Genomic DNA, 24609 nt, shown 5'->3' on the forward strand with positions numbered 1-24609 from the left:
TGGAACTAAAATAAGTGTGTTTAAAATAATTTTCTTGCCCAAAATTGCTCAAAATAGAAGTTTCTGAATATGAGGAAAAGTCTGTGAAAATTGAAATTTTGGTCACTGTGAGGCTTTAAAATGTGGTTATTTATCATGAGGCAGAAACCAAATGACATTTTGAAACATTTTTATTACAGTCCAAAAGATCAATTTTCTGATGAAAAACGATGTCCCCGGTCCTGTTGAACTTTCTCCAGAAATTGTCATTTTTTAATGTATAATCCTTTAACTGTAAATGACTATTGCTTGTGAATGATCACTTTCTGATGAAAAATGAGGACCCCAGATCTGTCGAACCTTGTCCAGATGGTCAGAAATGGTCATATTTTAATGTTTAATCTCTTGACTGTAAATGACTATTGCATGTGAATTTTCACTTTTGGAACTTAAATAAGTGTGTTTAGAATAATTTTCCTGCCTGAAATTGGTCAAAATAGAAGTTTCTGAACAGGAGGAGAAGTCTGTAAAAATGGCAATTTTGTTCACTGTGAGGCTTTAAAAAGTGGTTATTTATCATGAGGCACTATTCAAATGACATTTTGAATCATTTTTTGTACAGTCCAAAAAATCAATTTTCTGATGAAAAACGATGACCCCGGACGTCTCGAAAATTTCCCAGATGGTTACAAATGGTCATTTTTTAATGTTTAATCATTTGACTGTAAATGACTTTTGGCATGTGAATTATCACTTTTGGAAGTAAAATAATTGTGTTTAGAGTCATTTTCCTGTCAAAAATTAGTCAAAATGGAAGCTTCTGAGTAGGAGGAAAAGTCTGTAAAAACTTGAAATTTTGGCCACTGTGAGGCTTTAAAATGTGGTTATTTATCATGAGGCACAATGCAAATGACATTTTGAATCATTTTTTGTACAGTCCAAAAAATACATTTTCTGTTGAAAAATGATGACCCCCGGACCTGTCGAACTTTCTCCAGATGGTCAGAAATGGTCATTTTTTAATGTTTAATCTTTCGACTGTAGAGTACTATTGCATGTGAATGATAACTTTTGGAACTAAAATAATTGTGTGTAGAATAAGTTTCCTGCCGAAATTGGTCAAAATAGAAGTTTCTGAATAGGAGGAAAAGTCTGTGAAATTTGAAGTTTTGGTCACTGTGAGGCTTTAAAAAGTGGTTATTTATCATGAGGCTAGATCCAAATGACATTTTGAATTTTTTTTATCACAGTCCAAAAAATAATTTTCTGATGAAAAACGATGTCCCCGGACCTGTCGAACTTTCTCCAGATGGTCAGAAATTGTCATTTTTTAATGTATAATCTTTTAACTGTAAATGACTACTGCTTGTAAATGATCACTTTTGTAACTGAAAAAGTTTGTTTAGAGTAATTTTCCTGCCCGAAATTGGTCAAAATAGAAGCTGTTGGGTAGGAGGAAAAGTCTGTAAAAATGGCAATTTTGGTCACTGTGAGGCTTTAAAATGTGGTTATTTATCATGAGGCAAAATCCAAATGACATTTTGAATCATTTTTTTTACAGTCCGAAAAATAATTTTTCTGATGAAAAATGAGGACCTTTGTCCAGATGGTCAGAAATTGTCATATTTTAATGTTTAATCTTTTGACTGTAAATGACTATTGCATGTGAATTTTCACTTTTGGAACTTAAATATGTGTGTTTAGAATAATTTTCCTGCCTGAAATTGGTCAAAATAGAAGTTTCTGAACAGGAGGAAAAGTCTGTAAAAATTGAAATTTCGGTCACTGTGAGGCTTTAAAATGTGGTTATTTTTCACAAGGCACAATCCAAATGACTTTGTGAATCATTTTTTGTACAGTCCAAAAAATAAATTTTCTGATGAAAAATGATGACCCCAGGACCTGTTAAACTTTCTCCAGATGGTCAGAAATGGTCATTTTTTGATGTTGCTGACTCTTTCCCGGCATTGGAGACTCTAGCAGTTCAATTTGGCTCAATTTCGGGCTATAAGTTAAACATTGCAAAAACACAAATTTCAATTCAATTCAATTCAAAAGACCTTTATTCGAATTACTTGAATTCATAAAAGTACAGACATAAAAACAATTCATCATTACAATATACAACACAATATCTCTAAAAATTTTTATAAGGAATTAAAACAACAATCTTTCAGGGATTTTCCATCATATTGCGTACACGGATTATTAGTCTTAAAAAGGTGCTAGTACGAAAAATCAGTTCCTCAGAGTCCAGGGAGAGTAACATTTGACAAGACTCCATAAGAGAAAGGGGTCTGTGTTTCCTAAAATAGGGTGTTAAAAACCAGTTGATATATTTTAAGTAAAATTTACAAAAGAATAAAAAGTGTAACTCATTCTGCTTACTGGTGCTATCACAGGGGCACGGGTTGCGGTCAATAATTAAATTGTAACCCAAAGGGAAACCCAGCATGAATTTTATGGTGCCGGCCCTTAATCGAAATAACAGAGACCTCTCCCAACTAGTCATAGGTAGGGTAAGATAAAGTGGGAGAGGTTGCCTGGGCAGGTCATTCTCGATATATCTAATAACCGTAGCTTTCAATGTTTCCCTTTCCAACCGTTCTGCCTCATAAAGTGCATATAGTGCTTGTCTGACCTCTACCTTGTCTTGGCATCCAATACTGGAGGGATCTACAAAGAGATCACCTTTATTCACGGCGCTTAATGATTTTGAAACTCCCGCTAACCATGGGATTAAAAGCCCATGATCACATTTAAGACAGTCTTTGATTATGTCTTGTGTTAGCGAGGCTGCATTATTCCTCCAAATTCTCAACCAGAATAGAACTGGTCTGCTTCTAATGAAATCACAAACGTAAGGGAGGTTTAGCTCTTTATGGCAGATAAATTCAGAGGACAAAATTGGGGCACCCAAAACTTTTCTACAAAAACGTGTCTCTTCTCGTTGGATGCCGGGATTTTTAGCAGTAGCCCAAACTTCGGCCCCATAGGTGGCAACAGGAACACACTGTAATTTAAAAATTTTTAAAATAGCACTGGTTGCACCTAATTTCTTAGGGCGTGGGAGACTCAGTATTGAGTTGATGGCCTTCGAGAACTTGCTCGTGGCGTGGGCGGAATGCCCACTCCACGAGTTGTTCGCAGCGAAGGCCACCCCTAGATATATAAAAGAGTTTACGGAGTCAAGTTTGTCAGACCCGATATGAATGGTGTTAAGTTTCCGTTTACCAGGTCCGCATGACATAACAAAGGATTTTTTAAAGTTCACACGCAGGTCCAAGCCCTCCATATGATGTACAAAATTTTTCACAAGCACACGGAGGGCATTAGGGGTGCGGCCCATAAGGACCGCATCATCTGCGTATAATAGAACTGGCAAGGGGTGCCCCTGGATAGTTGGGACATCTCTGGTTACTTGTTTTAGGGCCTTTGCTATGCCATTAATATAAATGATGAACAACAGGGGTGCTAAAACGCACCCCTGTCTGACCCCCCTGCCAATTTTTATAGCACCAGAGACTTCTCCTCCTGACCCAATCCTGACTTGTGCCCTAAGATCGGTATGGAGATATGCCAGGAAGTGTACTAAGGGCTCGTCCAGTCCATAACTGAGAAGCGTTGACCACAGTTTTGATCTGTTTACCAGATCAAATGCGGATGAGAGATCCATGAAAGCGAGATATATAGGAGAGGATCGGGCAACGGTATACTTATCAATTATTAATTTTAAATTCAAGCATTGTTCAACCGTGCCCACCCCACTCCTGAATCCCATCTGACATGGATCCAGTAGGTCAGAATCTTCAGCCCACTCTACCACCCTATTGTAAATAACTCGCCCAAGTATTTTTAGAGTATTATCCAAAAGCGAAATTGGTCGGTAGTTTGCTGGATCTGACCTATCGCCCTTTTTATAGATTGGAACAATAATACTAAGGGACCATGTCTCGGGGATGGACGCTCGTGTCATACTATTAAAAACATTATATAAAATTGGTGCCCATAGGTCTGTGCTGTGTTTTATAAAATCTATAGGTAGGCCATCTGGTCCAGGGGCCTTATTACCTAGACTCTCTCTAATGGCTGTCGTCACCTCAGGGAGATCAAACCGTAAGTCTCCCAACTGTTTCAGATCCAAGGTGATTATTTCTTCAGCGGGAGCAGCATAAATGTTGGAGAAGTGGGCTTCCCAGGTAGGGCCAGTTATATTGCAGCCAATAGGGGATACATTTTTACCCATGTCGCGCATTTTCCTAACAGCGGGCCAGAATTGCCCGCTGCTCTTTAAATTGGCGCTATCAACCAGGGACTCCCACTGTTCCATCAGAAGTGCCGCCTTCCTTTCAGCTATTTTTTGTTTGTAAAATTTCCTAGCTGTTTGTACCTCCGCTGTGTTCCTTGGTTTGGTGGTTAGTGCCCTACGTAATTCCCTATTTGCCATAGAACAAGCCGAATCGAACCATCTAGGGTCCTTCGTCTCAGGGGGTATAGGGACTAACAGATAATTTTTAATTGCCACGCATAATTTCCCAAAATCGGCGACTATTCTGTGACAATCTTCATCCATTGATAGACAGGAGTTTACCAATGCTAGGTGATCATTCTTTACGCGGTCAAGTAGGGCTTCACAGTCAATTCTCTTCCATTTAAGACGGAGACCGTCACCCGATGGCGTGATATCTCTTGCGCCATTGAATTTAGCATATATTGGGCTGGGGCCCAAATACAAGGTGACTGTAAGAGGATTATGATCTCCATATAGGGTCTCTACCACATTTGAGTCAGTAACACAGTCTGTTAAGTGGGGGGATGTAAAAATAAAATCAATCGTTGATTTTGAATCTCTCCCTCTAAACGTGGGGGCGTGGGTCAGTCCTGGGGATTGGCTTGTTTCCATAACATTACTAAGAATGTGGTCGTTTAAAATCTTAACAAGCTCAATACCTCTGCGATCTGCTAGATCGGGGCAGCTTTTGTCCTCTGCTTGGTATTTACTTGAGATTTTTGCATTAAAATCACCCCCAATAAGGATCCCTGACTTCTCGCCTGGGCCTATATTCATATTTGCATCAAGGTGTACCAATAAATTAGAAAGTGCTGCATAATTCCTATTTGGTATCGAATTAAAATCATTATTATAAAAATTGATTAAATAAATCAAGGTCTTTCGTTTATATTCGAGGACCTGGATATTTGGGTTCCCCAATGATAGGTCCTTAAAAGTGCCGCCAGCCAATATTCTGATCCCTATAAAGAGTCCTCCCATTGCTCGACCATGGGCGGGCTTAGAGGCGGGTACACTAAAACAGTGATAGCCCTCTAGGTACACATTCCCTGTAGCCCAAGTCTCTTGAAACATAATGACATCTTTGCCATCCAATAGCTGGACCCACTGGGGGTCAGACAGTCTTGATCCGATGCCTGCAACATTCCAGCTAAGGATGGACAGATCATAACCACTTTGCCTGCCTAGGTGTTTAACACTGGTGGTCTGCTTGTAATTAGGTTGTGGCGTTAATGTTGCGTCCTCACATACAGCTCGGGATTTGTCAGTAGTAGGCTGTGTGGCCATAGGTTGAAATGGGATAGTATTGAAAAATGTAGTTCCAGGCCCCACTAATATCGGAGATACTAATGTAATGCTAACACTAGGGGCCGGTGAGTCAAAGGGCCTGCTACAGACATTCTCCACCAATGATGTGTTGATCGAACTTCCAAGAGCGTTGGTAACATTATGGGCCGATAAATTATCCAAAACAGCCCGATTATTCAGTGGCCCATCCAATACAACAGCAGTCAAGGTAGGTGGCTTAAGAGAACTGCAGGCACCACAATCCACAGCCATTGGTTTATCACTAGAGAGTCAATCGACCCCATCCAAGCCATTCAGGCAATTAAAACGATTAAAATGATTAAAATGGAAGTAGGGCCTGTCTTGCACCTGAAAGTTTGGACGTTGTGCATGATCCCTATATCTATGTCTATGTTCCACCCTCACCCACTCATCTGATGTCGGAGTATGATGCATATGGGTTGGGGGGAAGAAAAAGGATACTGGCATGGTCTGGATAGTGGAATCCAATGACCTGTTTGTTCCTTTACAAATATGCCGCACAGTGCCCGGATCCTTAAAGCTTGTCAGGATGCAGTCCCCTATTATAGATTTCCTAGTTTTACCTAGCCAGGAGACCCTTCTTACCATAATAATCTCATTATTAAAATGGGACGGTAGGGGTCGATTCCAATTCAGCCATTTAATGACCTTATGTTTTAGTGATTGGTAGTCCTCGTTCTCCCCTAGTCTTAAGCGGGGGGCACCTGCTAAAACCACCGTTAGACTATTAGCCTCTGGTGGCAAGTCTGGTCTCCGTGGACTTGGGGCCAGCCGACCCGGAGATGGTAGAGAGATACCACCAGCTTCTAAGTTGCCGTCAATAATCCCCAAGTGGGAACTTTGAGAGGCAGAGTTTGATGTCTCTCTGGGCCTATTGGGTGCGTTGCAGCGCGGTACATGGTCTGAAACAGCCATTAATGGTTGTAGAGGAGGGGCAGTAGTCACTCTCTGGGGGGAGACTTTATTGTTACCCTTCGTACCTCCCTTTTTGGTAAGATTTCCTGTGGGGGGATAGGGTCCCATATTATTTGATTGCTTGCTAACTATGATGTTCAAATTAGTAAAAGCTGTTTCCAATAAGGTGAGCCTACTGTGGTAAATATTCTTTTTTTACCTAGACTGAATTTCATACGGAATCTAAAATAAAATAAAATAGCTCAGAATAACAAGAGGCAGAATCCGTGGTATAAGAGATTTTCTGAATGGGCTTTATTCCAAAATGGCCGATTCGAGTGGCGGCCTTCAGGTTCCGTCACCACGAGGGTTCAGGAAGTGAAGTACAACACTTTATTGACAAGAAGTAACTTTTATAGGTCATACATTACAATGAAACGAATGCAAAAGGCGTAACAATTGATAAGAGAAATGACATAGTGATACGTAATCGAAACTAGGCGTAATAAGGAGCAAAAAAGAAACATGATTGGTTCTGATTATCATACATAGGTGGATCTATAAGATAATACTTAACATAGATGCGCGCGCAGCAGCATGACGTGTGATTGACGTGCAACTAGGGGGTGAAGGGGACTTGACTTTTAGCTCTACATGTGGAGACGAGAAGTCTGGGGGGTCAAGTCAACCTAATCCCAAATCATATCTAACATCCTATGTTTAGAGAACTATGTTATCCACAAGGAAAGACTCTCGGACAGGAATCTATTCTACACTGACTGCGTGTGCGTGTACAAGCGTCTAAGTGTCTATATGAGATGCGAGGGGCAGAAAACTTTCCATGGCAACAGGGCTATGAATTACTTGCAGAAGGACGGAAAGGCCGAGTCCTTTGCTTGTGAGCTAAAGGAGATGTTTACCTAAATCACTAGACAGGAATGCATCGGCTGGAGAGCAAAGTAGATAATTCGAAGGTGAAATACAGCTTCTTGGCAGGCAGGCAAAACTGGCCGAGGCAGGCACCGTTAGCTGCACAGGGAGTAGGACAAAGTTCATGGATACAGATGCGAGCTCAAGCTGAAGCTGTCAGAGACAGAGAGCAGGGAAAGGCTTTGAGGACAGAATCGGGCCTACTTGCCTGAACTGTAAAAATGGAGTAACTTAGCCATATAAAGTCGGTGGCCTGTCATACTTAGGAATCGAATATCCAGCCCATTGATGGCGGATCTGACAGAGAACATGTTGACGGTGGACGCACATATGTTTGCGTTTTGGAAACTGGAACTGGAGGGATCATACATGTACTTGTGACATGCACATAGAACCGTTGGGGTCCAAGATAGGGGACATAACTGATCAGGAAAATCCATATTTCCACATTCCCTCCTTGTCCCCTACTTGCCCTTCAAGAGATATCAATCTTCATTATTCCATCGATTTGCTCATGGAGCATCATTTCTTCTTCCTTCTTCTTCCGGCATTTTGAACGAGAACTTTGATATGGAATGCATGATGTGGCACACAGACCACAAATCACTGGTCCACATTGTAGGCATAAACAACAACTGAAGAGCATAAGAAGGCCAATACCTAGGAAGGATAGAACTCTCCATCCCCAGGCTGATATCACACTCCAAAACCACCCGGACCACGTCCAAGTGCCTGGATTCTCGTGTATCTGGCTTACAATCTTATGAAGGCGTGTTATAGCTTTATATACAGATGGCGAATTTTCTGGTATGAATATGCAGCAGCTGGATCCGATGACCCTGCAAGCTCCGCCCCTATCGGCCAGGATGACGTCAAGGACAAGACGATTCTGGAGAACAACAATTCTCATCACTGATTGTTCCTCTGTCAGATTGCCTAGGGCGGCTATAGTCTCGTTTACTACAGCTTCAAGAGTCTTGGTTAGTCTGCGTATCAGCTTACTATTTGATATTGTACCTATATAGGGAAAGATACCTTTATTGAAATCTACATACTTGTCCCATGCCGTCTCAGTATAATCGACAACTGGGAGATCTCTTCGCTCTCTATTGTGTACTAAATGAACATTTCGATGATAATCAGGGGGAGCTAGGAAAACAGGTGGCAAAAGGAATGCTATGTAACAGGTACCATCCCAATCTAGAGGCAGACGCATATATGCCGTCTGACCACATATAAAGTAAGAATGGCGAGAAGCTCTGAATGAAGATTTACCTTGATCACTATATTCTACTGTAGTAACGCATTGGCTATGGCCCATATGTATGGAACCAACTTTTCTTACACATAATTCACCCTTAACTGGAAATACTGACATAGTGGGCAGAATTAGTTCAACTTCGGATTTGACATTCAGAATCATAAGATTAGGTGTAAAATTACCTAATTTATACACTTCATTTTCTAGATCAGTTCCTGTTCTACTGGGGTGACCCTCCTTATTAGGATGACAGACTTTGAATAAAACTAGATTCAGATTTCCCCATATCCAATGTTGTTGATAAACTGCTGTGTCTGGGTCTATGGAATTTAGTAAACTAAACCATGCTCCACAGGAGCCATTGTGTGTGAACGGATGTGGAAAGAAAGGCAGAACTCCTTTGTTATTCTGATAGGGAGGGAGTCGGCCACACACCCAACAATTGGTGGCATTACTAGTCTGATGGGAATGATGTAACATACTAATGAAGGTGTTATTGCGCAGCGCAAGTCTATAAGATAATTCATGTGGCGGTAGGTCACTAAAAGAATGTTCAGCAGCAACACTATAAACATGTCTAGAAATAGGATGATATATGTGCAAAATCACACTCGTAATAATTATTAAAACACTCAATAAAAACAGAATTAATAATGTCCTCATACAGTAGCTACGCAGTGATTTACAATACGCCTGTCGTTTCAACATTTCTCCGGTATTTTCTCTACTCAGGTCCAAGGGATACATGTCAGAGACAATTCAACCGCTTCACCTTGGAGAGGACTTAAACAATCAAATTGCTCGACTGTTTGGGCCTAAGCTTTAATTTATAGCACTGAGAGTCATTCTGTTCAACAAAGGGAAGTTTTGAATCAGTCTGTGAGGGAGTGCAGGGCACAGTGTCCATATCCGAGGATAGTCCATGAAATTTCTTAATGTGGCTGGAATGTATCCATCCCTTGCGGCCCTCAACTTTCACGGCTGTTCTTGTGGTCAGCAGGACTAGCTTCGGTGCTTTCCACCTGGGCTCCAACTGGGTCTTCCGATCAAAATTTCTCACAAGCACCAGGTCTCCCGGAGCAACGTCATGGGGTTTCACCCCAGTGTTGTCAGGAAAAGCTGCAGCTACCTGTGAACGACAAGATTGTAGTGCAGACATCAAGGAAGCCAAGTAATCTGTCAGCATATTACAATTAACATCAGTTATTTTACGTGGTATAGGTGTCCCCCAGATATTTGGTGGCCTTCCGAGGATCACCTCATACGGGGATAGCCCTGTTCGAGAGTGTGCTACCATTCTTATGTAAAATAGTGCAACTGGTAAGGCTACTATCCAGTCAACACCTTTCTCCTTACATATTTTAGACAATCTGATTTTCAAAATTTGATTATGTCGTTCCACGAGACCTGCTGCCTCGGGGTGTCGGACACAGTGGAATTTCCACTGATATCCCAACAAAAGTGAGACATGTTTCATTAATTCGGATGAGAAAGGCTGGCCGTTATCTGAATATACAACACGTGGTAAACCGTACCGTGGGAAGAATTCTCGAACTAACTGTTTGGCAGTAGTCGGGGCCGTGTAATCTGATACTGGGTACGCCTCAGTCCATCGGGAGAGAGCGCAGACAACTACAAGAACATATTTGAATCCTCGACATCGTTCCATCTGGATATAATCCATTTGGAGCACTTCAAAAGGATGATTAGGAGTCTGGAATCCACCCTGTTCTACGGGAACACTTTTTCCTGGGTTGAACTGACAACATATCATACAGGTACGGACTTTTTGTTTAGCTGCTGCTCGTAAATGTTTATTGAACCAAATGTGTTGAATGCTATCTAGCATAGCTTTCTCTCCTAAATGCGCTGGGCTGTGAATTGTAGCTATAATGGCTTGGACCATGGAGTCAGGAAGAAACCATACAGATTTCTCCTTCGTCATCCATCCCTGATCTGTCTGGATCCCTCCTAGTTCAGTCCATTTCTTTAATTCTTCTGCAGTAGCATGTGTCTGTATATCAATTACGTCAAGTGCGGGATCCTTAATTGTCATACATTGTGTTGGTGTCTGAACTATTGGCTTTGTCATGTCTAATGTGCGATTCTGAGCAGTCTGTTTAGCTGTTCTGTCAGCTAAATCATTGCCTTGAGAAATGATATCAGTAACCTTCGTGTGTGCTTTACATTTCATAATCGATATAGCAGTGGGTAGATGTATTGCGTCTAACAAGGCATGAATGAGGGGTCCGTGCTGAATGTGGGCACCATGGGAGGTTAAATAACCTCTCTCTCGCCACAGCACGCCGAAGTCGTGTACAACTCCGAATGCATAACGTGAGTCAGTGTATACATTAACTTTCTTATTTGTGGCTTGAATACAGGCTTGTGTTAGAGCAATAAGTTCTGCTGCTTGGGCTGACAAAGTATCTATACAATTTGTCTCAATAACTTCAGTGTCTGTTGTGACTGCATACGCGGCCACTAAATCTCCTGTACTTGCTCTCATGCACGATCCGTCTACATACAACGTCAGGTCTGGATCTAACAATGGAACGTCTGTCAAGTCTTGTCTAGGTTTCGTCTTTATTTCAATGATTTCAACACAATCATGAGCTAGTGGGTCTGTTCCAATTACAGGTAATAGCGTAGCAGGATTCAATGTATTACACCGTCGGATCTCTATGTGTGGCTGAAACAATGTCAGTTCATAACCGGTAAGTCTTGCTATGGTCAAGTGTTGTGTTTGTGTTCGGTTCACAAGAACTTCTACTGCATGTGGTACTTGTACTGTCAATGGATGTCCTAACACTATGGCATCGCTTTGTCTGATTGCTAAAGCTGTTGCTGCCACTGATTTCAGGCATGCAGGCAAAGCCTGAGCTACGGGATCTAATGTACTGGAAAAATAAGCACATGGCTTGCGTGATCCTGCTTGATCCTGAGTGAGTACTGACAAGGCAGTACCTTCACGTTCTGTAACAAAGAGTGTAAAATGTTTGCTATAACATGGTGTTGCTAAAACAGGTGCTTGACATAAAGCTTCCTTTAGGCTTTCAAAAGCTTGTGTATGTTCCTGAGTCCAAGGGAGAACAGTCGATGTGGCTGCCTCCTGTGTGGTTAACTGAATGAGTGGTTTTGCTAGAAATGCGTACTGAGGGATCCACTGCCTACAATATGAAGTGAGGCCTATGAAAGCCCGCACCTCCTTTTGTGTCTGGGGTATTGACATGTTAGCAATTAACTGGATGCGATCTGGTGTAAGCTGCCTTCCCTCCTTGGACAGCGAGTGACCAAGATAAATAACTCGCCGGACACAGAATTGCAGCTTAGAAGGAGACACCTTGTGCCCCTTGTCGGCTAGAAAATGTAAAACTGTCAGAGAAGCCTTTTCACATTCAGGTTCGCTTCTCGCGGTGATCAGCAGATCATCGACATATTGAAGCAGTGCAGTATTGACTGGCATGTGGATACTGTCAAGTTCTCGTTTCAGTGCTTGGCTGTAGATGCTGGGGCTTTCTGTGAATCCTTGGGGAGCGCGTGAGAATTTAAAGCTGCGCCCATTTAAACTGAATCCGAACAAATATTGGCTTTCCGGATCTATTGGGACGCTGAAAAAGGCATTCTTGAGATCAATTACAGTAAAGAATGTTGCTTCGGAATCAATTGCTGTCAATAATGATGATATATCGGGGACCACAGGAAATTGTGGTACAATGCACTTGTTTAGTTCACGCAAATCAATAACCAATCGGTATACTGGCGGAGCAGTAGGATCAGTTCGTTTAAGAATCGGAATTATCGGCGAATTACATACATTGGAGTCTGTTTCTACAACTACTCCTTGGACAATTAGCTCATCAATGATTTTCAGCAAAGCCACTACAGCATCTTGCGGTAACTTGTATTGTCGCATTCGTGGTAATACCACTCCTGCCTTGAGTGTGACTCGGTATGGTGTAATGTTCATACAACCAACATCAGTAGGGCCTTGTGCCCATAGATGTGCTGGTAAAGTCTGTAGTCGGAGATCCATGTCTCTAGACACATAGTGACCTTTAAAATCACGTAAAAACAACCTTACTCCTTCCGGAGAACAACATATTATGGCTCCTAGGGCTTTCAGAGTTTTAATTCCTAACAGATTTTCTGGGCATGATTTAGTAAGCAATAAATCTGTAGTTCGTGTCAAAGGTCCTATCGTAAATGGAAGAGGCTGTGATACTTCATTAACAATAGGTTTTCCTGAAAAACCAAGGGAAACATTTTGAGAGCCTGAGAGGGGTGCCCCTGGAACTTCACTACGTTTTATAGTTGTTCGACTTGCCCCTGTATCGAGTAAGAATTTTCTATCTTGACCTAATAATTTACTATGTACATAAGGTCCTTCTTGATCTACAGGAATCTCGATAAGCGGTAAGTCAACTTCCCTCTCTAGGCTTGTTCATGCGTAACGCTGATACTCAGGATATTCATACTGTGCAGTCTGATACATTTGTCGTGTTGTGGTTTGTGTGGCAGTAGCAGGCAACGGTGGTGCAGCTGGCACAAACTGTATTGGCTGTTGTGCGGCTGGCATGGCCTGGGGATGCGGCATAGCTCCTTGTTCATTCTGATCTTGTCTGAGTGGCCGTGATCTTTCTTGTGTTTTACCTATGGCGATATTATGTTTTAAAACTGGACAATCGTGTACGTAATGACCTGGCTTTTTGCAATAATTGCATGTTCCTTTTACCGGTCCTGTTGAATCGGACTGTGTCATACCCTTTTTATGTCCTTCAGCCGGTACTGTCTGAGACACTAGCATTTTCATTTTTGTATCTTTCATACGTCTTTGTTCGTGTTCTTGTTCATCTCTAATTCTATTGTGATGATACTGTAACATTTGTAGCATTTGTGACGGAGTGTTACTTTGCCAGGTACTCTCGAATTTCAATATTCTATTCTTTACTGGAGGTAATGCATTTTCTACTAATTTTGTCACAAATAAGTGTGGATACGACTCACTACTTGTTTTTATACCACTATTTATTCCAAAACATTTTTCAAATCGGGCATAATAATCACTTGTGTCTTCATCATGCTTTTGTTTACAGGCCGTGATTGCACCCCAATCTTCCTTTTTCGTAGTTAATAAACGTGGCAGTACTTGTACTAGTAAACCTGGTAATGCTTTGACTTTATCCCCGAGCCCTGAACCTGCAGTTCGGTCCTTTTCTTCCGTTTCTAATGCTGTCCAATCTATTTTTTGGTCGCCCACTTCCCACTCTTTTTCTTTCAGTTTTTCATAAATGCCAGCAGGTAATAGCACCTTTAATATCGTCATAATATCAGGATAGGTATACTCTCCCATCAGTAACATGTCCTTAATTTCTCGGTGGAAACCCGCTGGGTCTTTGTCATGACTTGGTACTACTTTCTTCATTTCTAACAATTCAATTTTTGATATGGGTGTGTATACAAATACACGGTGAAACTGATTGTCTTCGCCTTTTATTGGGTGCACTTCTCGTAAGGGATTTTGTCTATCCATATAATACGGTGTTCTTTCTCTGCGATGCAGCGAGAAAGAGTCCGGACTTACAAAAAGGACATACTGTTTACGTGACACTAATATTTCTTTAATTAACTTGTTACTGGAACCTCTCCACCTGTTCGTGAGTAGTTCCGTTAATATATCAGGTAAAGGACCAGGGTCAGCATGTTGGCTCTTATATAGTATAAGGAGTTGCTGAATCATATAGATTCCAGCTAAACGTTGTTCATCTGCACTAAGGTTAAAAAACGTATGTGCTACGGTCTCATCACCGTATTTTTCAGGACTGTCAATCCAGTGAATGGCTGATCTGGCCAATTCTTGCTCATCCATGGAATCGAGGAGGTGGTGACCCCTTCGTTCTCGTAGTAGTTTATCTGCGGCTTGAAACAAATGTTCAGGAGACTTTAAATTTATTACAGGCGTCGGATACGTTCTGCTATTATTTGGACATTCAGAGTGTATGGGATCAGAAAAGCATCTAGTATTATCACGGGATCTTCCTCTGCCTACGTATGCTATGGTTTCTGACTGTCTTGCGGAATTCCCTGATTCGGATACTTCATCTTGCTCGAACTCGTCTGTTTCCAATCTTTCTTCGTGAATACGTTCTATTTCTCTACGGATTTTTCGGCACATGGCTATTATACAGTTTTTCTTATCGTGTCTCCCTTCTGATATATTCTGGCTCCATCTTGTAAGAATAAGCATTGCATTCGGGTCTACCCCCGGACGGTCTTGATTTCTGATCACACAGTTTATGAGGAAACGTAACAGTTCCCCCTGTATCTCTACTTTCTGGAATTCCATAGCTCTGTTAATACATTCTGGGTCTCGCCCTGTTTGGACAAAATGATATATTTTATCTAGATGCGTAGTCATTCCTGGTAACCTCGCTAAATACTCTGCGGCTCGTCTGATACGTAATGATGCCAGGACCATTTCGTCCTCTTTACCGACCACCGGGTCATATCTACAATCTATAAGCAGTTCCTTAAGCGTACGTTCACTTACGAATTTGGGTGTACGTGAATGCGCTGATTCTTGAAAAACAAGTTTATTTATTCTAGGTGGCGTAAAAGTATTGCTTGCACCTCCCGTAGCCCCTTCAGGGGCGTCGGGTGTGAATGGATTCGTCGAACGTGACACAGCAACTATAGGTGTCGATACCACTGTAGAATCGATTGCGGGGACAGATGCGGAAACAGATGTGCTTGCCGGAGCTTGTGTCGGGACTTGCTGTTGCCCGGGGACAGATACCTGATCCTGACGTTGAACCCCTCCGCCAGACGGTCTATGTGGTGTGGGGTTAGCATACTCGGGAGCTGCGTCATCTAGATATGAGGAAAGAAAAACATCTTCTGCGGTTCTGGGATGCCCTTTTTGATGTACCTTAATTGGAAATAATGGGGGCGGCAAATCTTTTGGCATCTCTGGAACAGCCTTAGGTAGTCCTTCGGCTAGGAGGGGATACATACCACTCATAAGAGCATTTCTTTGTCTATCTACTTGTTCTGATTTCACTCGGATACCTTCCTCAATTAATAGATTTTCTTGAACTTCCTTTGAACTCTCTTTACTCCTCTCTTTTTGTCTACGTGCTTTTTCTGTACGTCTATGAGATTCTTTACGCCATAACTCAACAGCGTCTTTCTGTGACTGTCTGACTTTTCTTTTCCATAACTCTTCCTCCACTTTCATGATGCACTCTGCATCCCAGGTTCCCGCTGCGGGCCACCTTTGACTTTCCGGCAATCCCTTGGTATAATCTACCCATAGATCAAGAAACAATATGGCATCTAAGCCATGTTTGTGATACATAAAATGCCCTGGAGTGTCCCTAGGAGGAATAGGAACTGCTTCTTCAAGCACCCCTTTTCTGGTAGTGATCTGTCTTAACTTCGAGAAGAGCGGCATCTTGACAACTGATCTGATACTTACTCTTGAATTCACTTAATACGAAAAACACAATAATGAACGGTGAACAATGAACAATCATTCATACCACAATATGCAAGACATTTGAACACTTTAAACATTAAACATTAAACATTTTTTTTAAAAAATGACCGACAATGATGACAGTCTGCATAACTAATCACCAAGCTGAATTCTTGACAATAACTGAATACTTCGGAATACTTGATATACTGCTAAACAGTACATATACACTGCTAAACAGTGCAGACCGGATTTGTGTACCCAAATCCGTCTTGACCGGCACAACCTATGTGCGCGTCAACACGCCTCCCCGGCGACGGTACTCACCGAGTAGCTCCTTGAAACGGAAGGCCTCAGAGAATGGACGGGACTCGATGACTGCGGACAGCGGACCCTCTGGACATCGGGATTTCGAAAACCTGGTGGGCCTCTGTACACCTCGGATCTTGCTCTCTCAGCTAGGCTCTGGTCGGGATACTTCGCACTTCTCACCGCCTCGTCTGGGTTGATCGCAGCCTCAGTCGCCCCCGCTTGACCGGAGGGAGCTTACAGGAAATCCTGCTGGTACGCGTTTATGGTCCGTCCAGCTGTGGCAGGAGACCGGGCCTGCAACGCACCGCCGGCGCGTGAGATGAGAAAGTGTCCCTGTTCGGGCGCCATTATGTGGTAAATATTCTTTTTTTACCTAGACTGAATTTCATACGGAATCTAAAATAAAATAAAATAGCTCAGAATAACAAGAGGCAGAATCCGTGGTATAAGAGATTTTCTGAATGGGCTTTATTCCAAAATGGCCGACTCGAGTGGCGGCCTTCAGGTTCCGTCACCACGAGGGTTCAGGAAGTGAAGTACAACACTTTATTGACAAGAAGTAACTTTTATAGGTCATACATTACAATGAAACGAATGCAAAAGGCGTAACAATTGATAAGAGAAATGACATAGTGATACGTAATCGAAACTAGGCGTAATAAGGAGCAAAAAAGAAACATGATTGGTTCTGATTATCATACATAGGTGGATCTATAAGATAATACTTAACATAGATGCGCGCGCAGCAGCATGACGTGTGATTGACGTGCAACTAGGGGGTGAAGGGGACTTGACTTTTAGCTCTACATGTGGAGACGAGAAGTCTGGGGGGTCAAGTCAACCTAATCCCAAATCATATCTAACATCCTATGTTTAGAGAACTATGTTATCCACAAGGAAAGACTCTCGGACAGGAATCTATTCTACACTGACTGCGTGTGCGTGTACAAGCGTCTAAGTGTCTATATGAGATGCGAGGGGCAGAAAACTTTCCATGGCAACAGGGCTATGAATTACTTGCAGAAGGACGGAAAGGCCGAGTCCTTTGCTTGTGAGCTAAAGGAGATGTTTACCTAAATCACTAGACAGGAATGCATCGGCTGGAGAGCAAAGTAGATAATTCGAAGGTGAAATACAGCTTCTTGGCAGGCAGGCAAAACTGGCCGAGGCAGGCACCGTTAGCTGCACAGGGAGTAGGACAAAGTTCATGGATACAGATGCGAGCTCAAGCTGAAGCTGTCAGAGACAGAGAGCAGGGAAAGGCTTTGAGGACAGAATCGGGCCTACTTGCCTGAACTGTAAAAATGGAGTAACTTAGCCATATAAAGTCGGTGGCCTGTCATACTTAGGAATCGAATATCCAGCCCATTGATGGCGGATCTGACAGAGAACATGTTGACGGTGGACGCACATATGTTTGCGTTTTGGAAACTGGAACTGGAGGGATCATACATGTACTTGTGACATGCACATAGAACCGTTGGGGTCCAAGATAGGGGACATAACTGATCAGGAAAATCCATATTTCCACACTACTCTCTACTTTTATCAGACTATCGCTAATGGGCTGTAAAAGAGAACGCAATAGCGATTCTAAGCTCCCTATAGCTGTATGAGGGTTAGGTGTATCAGCCACTGGGGTGCTTAGAATAGGGGCTCTAGTTGAACTAGAGACCTTTGAGAGAAGAGCAGTGGGAGCGTTCTTATTATCCCTCCCAGGTTGGGGTACAAGTGTAAGTTTTTTACCGAAATCTAAATGCGTCGGTTTGATTTTCCCCCTGCCCCCCGTTGACTTTTTACTCCGTTTACTCGGTGGGGGCTTGTGCAGCTCTACCTCAACTCTTTGTTTAGGCTTGCATTTCTTGGCTGCGTGCGAGGGTGGGATTTGGGTGACCAGATTAACAAAAGTAGGACAAGTCCCAGAAGGGGTTGTATCTGGGGGTTTTCCAGAGGCCAGCTCAGGGGAAGTGGGGATGTCCCGCAATAAGAGAGGAAAATCCTCAGGGGTCAGAGATTTTAAGCTAGGTGGGGGCGTATCATCCTCTTGGGTAATAGGATACGGGATGATCTCTGGCAGGGGCGTATTCTTCAAGGAATCAATGGAGCGCCGCCGCTCAACCCTGCGTTTCTCCAGTGATTTTTCCTTACCTACATCATCTTTAGTAGGTTTAAAGTACTTGTCCAATGTCCCCGCATTACAGCCCCCTTCCCTGGCAGTCGGTTTGCAAAGTCCTGGAGAGGACATCCTCCTGGACAAGTTATGTTTTGGATGAAAGGGATATGGCCCGGCCCGGCCTCCTTTGGCCCCTGACGGCCACAGACGGCCCGCCCTCTGCCCGGGCTCAGCCCGGCGCCGCCCGCGCGCGTCCCGCGTCGCGGAGGGAGCCGCCGATTTTAAAGCGCCTCCGGGCGCGCAATCTCCTGGAAGGGGGCGTGGCAGTGGAGGCTCACGGGAGCTGTAGTCTCCCCCCACCGCGGCCCTCGATGTCGTCAGGGCAGCGGGGGAGACAAACAGCGTGGGTGCCCCGTCAAGAATGCGCCGTTCTAATTCAGGCAGGTGAGTGGCGTCCGTGCTGGTGCAAAATCAGAGTTCCCCCGCTCCACCGAGGGAGCCGCCGATTTTAAAGCGCCTCCGGGCGCGCAATCTCCTGGAAGGGGGCGTGGCAGTGGAGGCTCACGGGAGCTGTAGTCTCCCCCCACCGCGGCCCTCGATGTCGTCAGGGCAGCGGGGGAGACAAACAGCGTGGGTGCCCCGTCAAGAATGCGCCGTTCTAATTCAGGCAGGTGAGTGGCGTCCGTGCTGGTGCAAAATCAGAGTTCCCCCGCTCCACCGAGGGAGCCGCCGATTTTAAAGCGCCTCCGGGCGCGCAATCTCCTGGAAGGGGGCGTGGCAGTGGAGGCTCACGGGAGCTGTAGTCTCCCCCCACCGCGGCCCTCGATGTCGTCAGGGCAGCGGGGGAGACAAACAGCGTGGGTGCCCCGTCAAGAATGCGCCGTTCTAATTCAGGCAGGTGAGTGGCGTCCGTGCTGGTGCAAGATCAGAGTTCCCCCGCTCCACCGAGGGAGCCGCCGATTTTAAAGCGCCTCCGGGCGCGCAATCTCCTGGAAGGGGGCGTGGCAGTGGAGGCTCACGGGAGCTGTAGTCTCCCCCCACCGCGGCCCTCGATGTCGTCAGGGCAGCGGGGGAGACAAACAGCGTGGGTGCCCCGTCAAGAATGCGCCGTTCTAATTCAGGCAGGTGAGTGGCGTCCGTGCTGGTGCAAAATCAGAGTTCCCCCGCTCCACCGAGGGAGCCGCCGATTTTAAAGCGCCTCCGGGCGCGCAATCTCCTGGAAGGGGGCGTGGCAGTGGAGGCTCACGGGAGCTGTAGTCTCCCCCCACCGCGGCCCTCGATGTCGTCAGGGCAGCGGGGGAGACAAACAGCGTGGGTGCCCCGTCAAGAATGCGCCGTTCTAATTCAGGCAGGTGAGTGGCGTCCGTGCTGGTGCAAGATCAGAGTTCCCCCGCTCCACCGAGGGAGCCGCCGATTTTAAAGCGCCTCCGGGCGCGCAATCTCCTGGAAGGGGGCGTGGCAGTGGAGGCTCACGGGAGCTGTAGTCTCCCCCCACCGCGGCCCTCGATGTCGTCAGGGCAGCGGGGGAGACAAACAGCGTGGGTGCCCCGTCAAGAATGCGCCGTTCTAATTCAGGCAGGTGAGTGGCGTCCGTGCTGGTGCAAAATCAGAGTTCCCCCGCTCCACCGAGGGAGCCGCCGATTTTAAAGCGCCTCCGGGCGCGCAATCTCCTGGAAGGGGGCGTGGCAGTGGAGGCTCACGGGAGCTGTAGTCTCCCCCCACCGCGGCCCTCGATGTCGTCAGGGCAGCGGGGGAGACAAACAGCGTGGGTGCCCCGTCAAGAATGCGCCGTTCTAATTCAGGCAGGTGAGTGGCGTCCGTGCTGGTGCAAGATCAGAGTTCCCCCCACAAATTTTACAAACATCAGCTATGCCAATATCTCAGGTTCCCATTAGCACACAGGCAACATACTTGGGCATTCAGATTTCGGCCGAAGTCGATCAGATCTCTGACCTGAATTATCTCCCTGTTATTGATCTGCTTCACAATAAGTTAGAACGTTTGAATCATCTCGATCTTTCTTTATATGGGCGTTGCAATGTCCTTAAAATGCTCGTTCTCCCTAAATTTATATATTTATTTAGATCCATTCCATTATTAATTCCTAATTCTATCCTAATAAGAGATCAAAGGATCTGTCAAAGATTTTTATGGGCATACCGCAAGCCAAGAAGAGCTATTAAATGGATCTGCCTTCCACAGGATCGAGGTGGCTGGTCTGTCCCGAATTTAGTCAATTACTACTGGGCAACTATGATCCAGCAATTTGCCTTCCCACTATCAGACGAGATTACTGAGATACCATCATATTTGGCGCCATCAATATAGTCAATTGCATTAGGAGATGCCACAAAAGGAATACTAACACGCATCCTAGAGCCAAGTTATTTTAAAAAAACGAGATTTAAGGTCGCATGGGCTCTATTTACGATTTGGCAAAAAATACGCCGCCTTTTTTCCATCCCTCAGCTTAATTACTATACGCCATTAAATGCCTCTGGCCTATTTCCAGCAATATTTCAAGAGGGTGTAGTCTCCATTTGGGCTTCTCAGGGCCTGAGGGAAATAGGAGATTTTGCTGATTCCGGCCGGATGGCCTCTTTTCTGTTTTTAAAATATAAGTTTCAATTACAGGCTAATCACTTTTTCAAATACTTACAAATCAGAAGCTTTTTAGCTAAAAAAGCTCTGACAAACCTAATTCTGTTTGATAAAATTCTAATTATTGAATTAGTTAAAAAGAAAGCAAAAATTGGGATTTTATATCAAACTCTCCAATCCCAATATCCAGATGACCTATCTGATCATAATAATAAGTGGGCAACTAAATTTGGAGTACCCTCCATCGACTTGAAACTTCCATTGATGCTAGCCAGGACCGTTTTGGTCTCTGGCACTCTCCGTACTCAAAGTTATATGGCTATGTTTAATTTGTACTACACTCCGGCAAAATTGGTTAGATGGGGGACCACTAACGGGGGTAAAAGCTCATTCTGTGCAAGATGTAAACTTTCATCTGCTGATTCCCTCCATATGTTCTTCGATTGCCCCGAACTGTCTCTTTTTATCAATCAAATTGAAACTTTTCTCACACAGATCACTCAGTCTTCAATTAAAATTACTGCAGAAATGGTAATCACTGGGTATCAGTTTTCTATGACTTCTCAGAGATCAAGATATATGCATTCATTTTTGTTTATTGCAATGGCAATGGTTAGACTTTGTATTACCTCTCTTTGGATAAATCCTGAATCTCCTACTTTTTTTCATTGGCAGGCCAGGATGCTGGCATGGTTTAAACTAGAAACTGCTGTACAAAAGTTCAAAGGGAAAAGACGACACCTAATTGCTTCTAAGAATTGGGCTCCTTTTCAAGAATGGTTACAAAATTAATAGAGCATCTCAGCATATGTACTGGTTTTTTCCTATGATTATATGATAATAGGAGTCTGCCTTTAGTTTTTTTGTTTACAATGTCTTCCTGCTGTATAATTTTCTATTGATTTCTAGCTTGTATGATTATGCTTTATTGTCAATTCCTGTCCCACCACCACGGGAGGTATGTAATTAAAAAATCAAATAAAAAAAATAAAAAAATAAAAAAAGAAATGGTCATTTTTTAATGTTTAAACTTTTGACTGAAAATGACTATTGCATGTGAATGATCACTTTTGGAACTAAATTAAGTGTGTTTAGAATAATTTTCCTGCCCACAATTGCTCAAAATTGAAGCCTCTGAGTAGGAGGAAAAGTCTGTACTAAGTGGAAATTTTGGTCACTGTGAGACTTTAAAAAGTGGTTATGTATCATGAGGCAGAATGCAAATGACATTTTGAATCATTTTTATTACAGTCCAAAAACACATTTTCTGATGAAAAATGATGACCCCCGGACCTGTCGAACTTTCTCCAGATGGTCAGAAATTGTCATTTTTTAATGTCTAATCTTTTGACTGTAAATGACTATTGCATGTGAATTTTCAATTTTGGAACTAAAATAAGTGTGTTTAGAATAATTTTCCTGCCCGAAATTGGTCAAAATAGAAGCTTCTGAGTAGGAGCAAAAGTCTGTAAAAATGGAAATTTTGGTAACAGTGAGGCTTTAAAAAGTGGTTATTTATCATGAGGCAAAATCCAAATGACATTTTGAATCATTTTTATTCCAGTCCAAAAAAACAGTTTTCTGATGAAAAACGATGACCACAGACCTGTCGAACTTTCTCTAGATGGTTGGAAATGGTCATTTTTGAATGTTTAATCTTTTGACTGTAAATGACTAATGCATGTGAATTATGACAATTTGGAACTAAAATAAGTGTGTTTAGGGTAATTTTCCTGCCTGAAATTTGTCAAAATAGAAGCTTCTGGGTAGGAGGAAAAGTCTGTAAAAATGGCAATTTTGGTCACCGTGAGGCTTTAAAAAGGGCTTATTAACATGAGGAACAATCCAAATTATATTTTGAATAATTTTTTGTACAGTCCAAAAAATCAATTTTCTGATGAAAAACATGACCCCGGACCTGTCGAACTTTCTCCAGATGGTTGGAAATGGGCATTTTTTAATGTTTAATCTTTTGACTGTAAATGACTATTGCATGTGAATTATGACTTTTGAAAGTAAAATAAGTGTGTTTAGGGTAATATTTCTGCCCGAAATTTGTCAAAATAGAAGCTTTTGGGTAGGAGGAAAAGTCTGTAAAAATGGCAATTTTGGTCACCGTGACGCTTTAAAAAGTGCTTATTAGCATGAGGCACAATCCAAATGATATTTTAAATCATTTTTTGTACAGTCCAAAAAAGAAATTTTCTAATGAAAAATGAGCACCCCAGATCTGTCGAACTCTCTCCAGATGGTCAGAAATGGTCATTTTTTAATGTTTAATCTTTTGACTGTAAATGACTATTGCATTGACATTTTCACTTTTGAAACTAAAATAATTGTGTTTAGAATAACGTTCCTGCCCGAAATTTGTCAAAATAGAAGCTTTTGAATAGGAAGAAAAGTCTATAAAATGGAAATTTTGGTCACTGTGAGGCTTTAAAATGTGGTTACTTTTCATAAGGCAGAATGCAAATGACATTTTGAATCATTTTTATTACAGTCCAAAAATCAATTTTCTGATGAAAAACGATGACCACGGACCTGTCTAACTTTCTCCAGATGGGCAAAAATGGTCATTTTTTAATCTTTAATCTTTCGACAGTAAATGACTATTGCATGTGAATGATCACTTTTGGAACTAAAATAAGAGTGTTTAGAGTAATTTTCCTGCCCAAAATTGCTCAAAATAGCGGCTTCTGAGTAGGAGGAAAAGTCTGTAAAAATTGAAATTTTGGTCACTGTGAGGCTTTAAAATGTACTTATTAACATGAGGCACAATCCAAATGACATTTTGAATCATTTTTTGTACAGTCCAAAAAAACAATTTTCTGATGAAAAACTGTCAACGGACCTGTCGAACTTTCTTCAGATTGTCAGAAATGGTCAATTTTTAATGTTTACTCTTTTGACTGTAAATTACCATTGCATGTGAATTATCACTTTTGAAACTAAAATAAGTGTGTTTAGAATAATTTTCCTTCCTAAATTGGTCTAAATAGAAATTTCTGAATAGGAGGAAACTCTGTTGAAACTGGAAATTTTGGTCACTGTGAGGCTTTAAAAATTGGTTATTAACATGAGACATGAAAGAGCAGTACGCGTGAGACCGGGGTGGGAGGGGAGAGGGGAGTTGGGGAAAGTTAGAAATATTATTGTGGAAACGTGAATATCGCAAACACACATCCTCATTTAGTTCCTTGACAGTTGATTCGGCAGCTGCATTACGATGTCATATGTAACTGGGTTGCAGTAAAGTGCTGCAGTGGACTTATGTGTTCATATCTAGGTGTAAACAATGATGCAAGCTGTACAGATCATAATGTTGTAAATGAAAATAAGAAACTCAATAAAATATGAGGCATAATCCAAATTACATTTTGAATCATTTTTATTACAGTCTAAAAAATTGATTTTCTGATGAA

The 24609-nt window shown here is 42.8% G+C and overlaps 1 long non-coding RNA gene across 1 annotated transcript; it reads left to right on the top strand.

Moving 5' to 3' along the window:
• Positions 1 to 323: 323 nt before the first annotated feature.
• LOC146796335 (uncharacterized) lies at positions 324 to 22483 on the top strand. The gene is made up of 3 exons (XR_014969925.1): positions 324 to 351; positions 11325 to 11401; positions 22439 to 22483. It is a non-coding gene; the product is annotated as an uncharacterized LOC146796335 (long non-coding RNA).
• The last annotated feature ends 2126 nt before the right edge of the window (positions 22484 to 24609 follow it).

Source organism: Triturus cristatus, chromosome 10, assembly GCF_964204655.1.
Source record: "Triturus cristatus chromosome 10, aTriCri1.1, whole genome shotgun sequence".
NCBI lineage: Eukaryota > Metazoa > Chordata > Amphibia > Caudata > Salamandridae > Triturus > Triturus cristatus.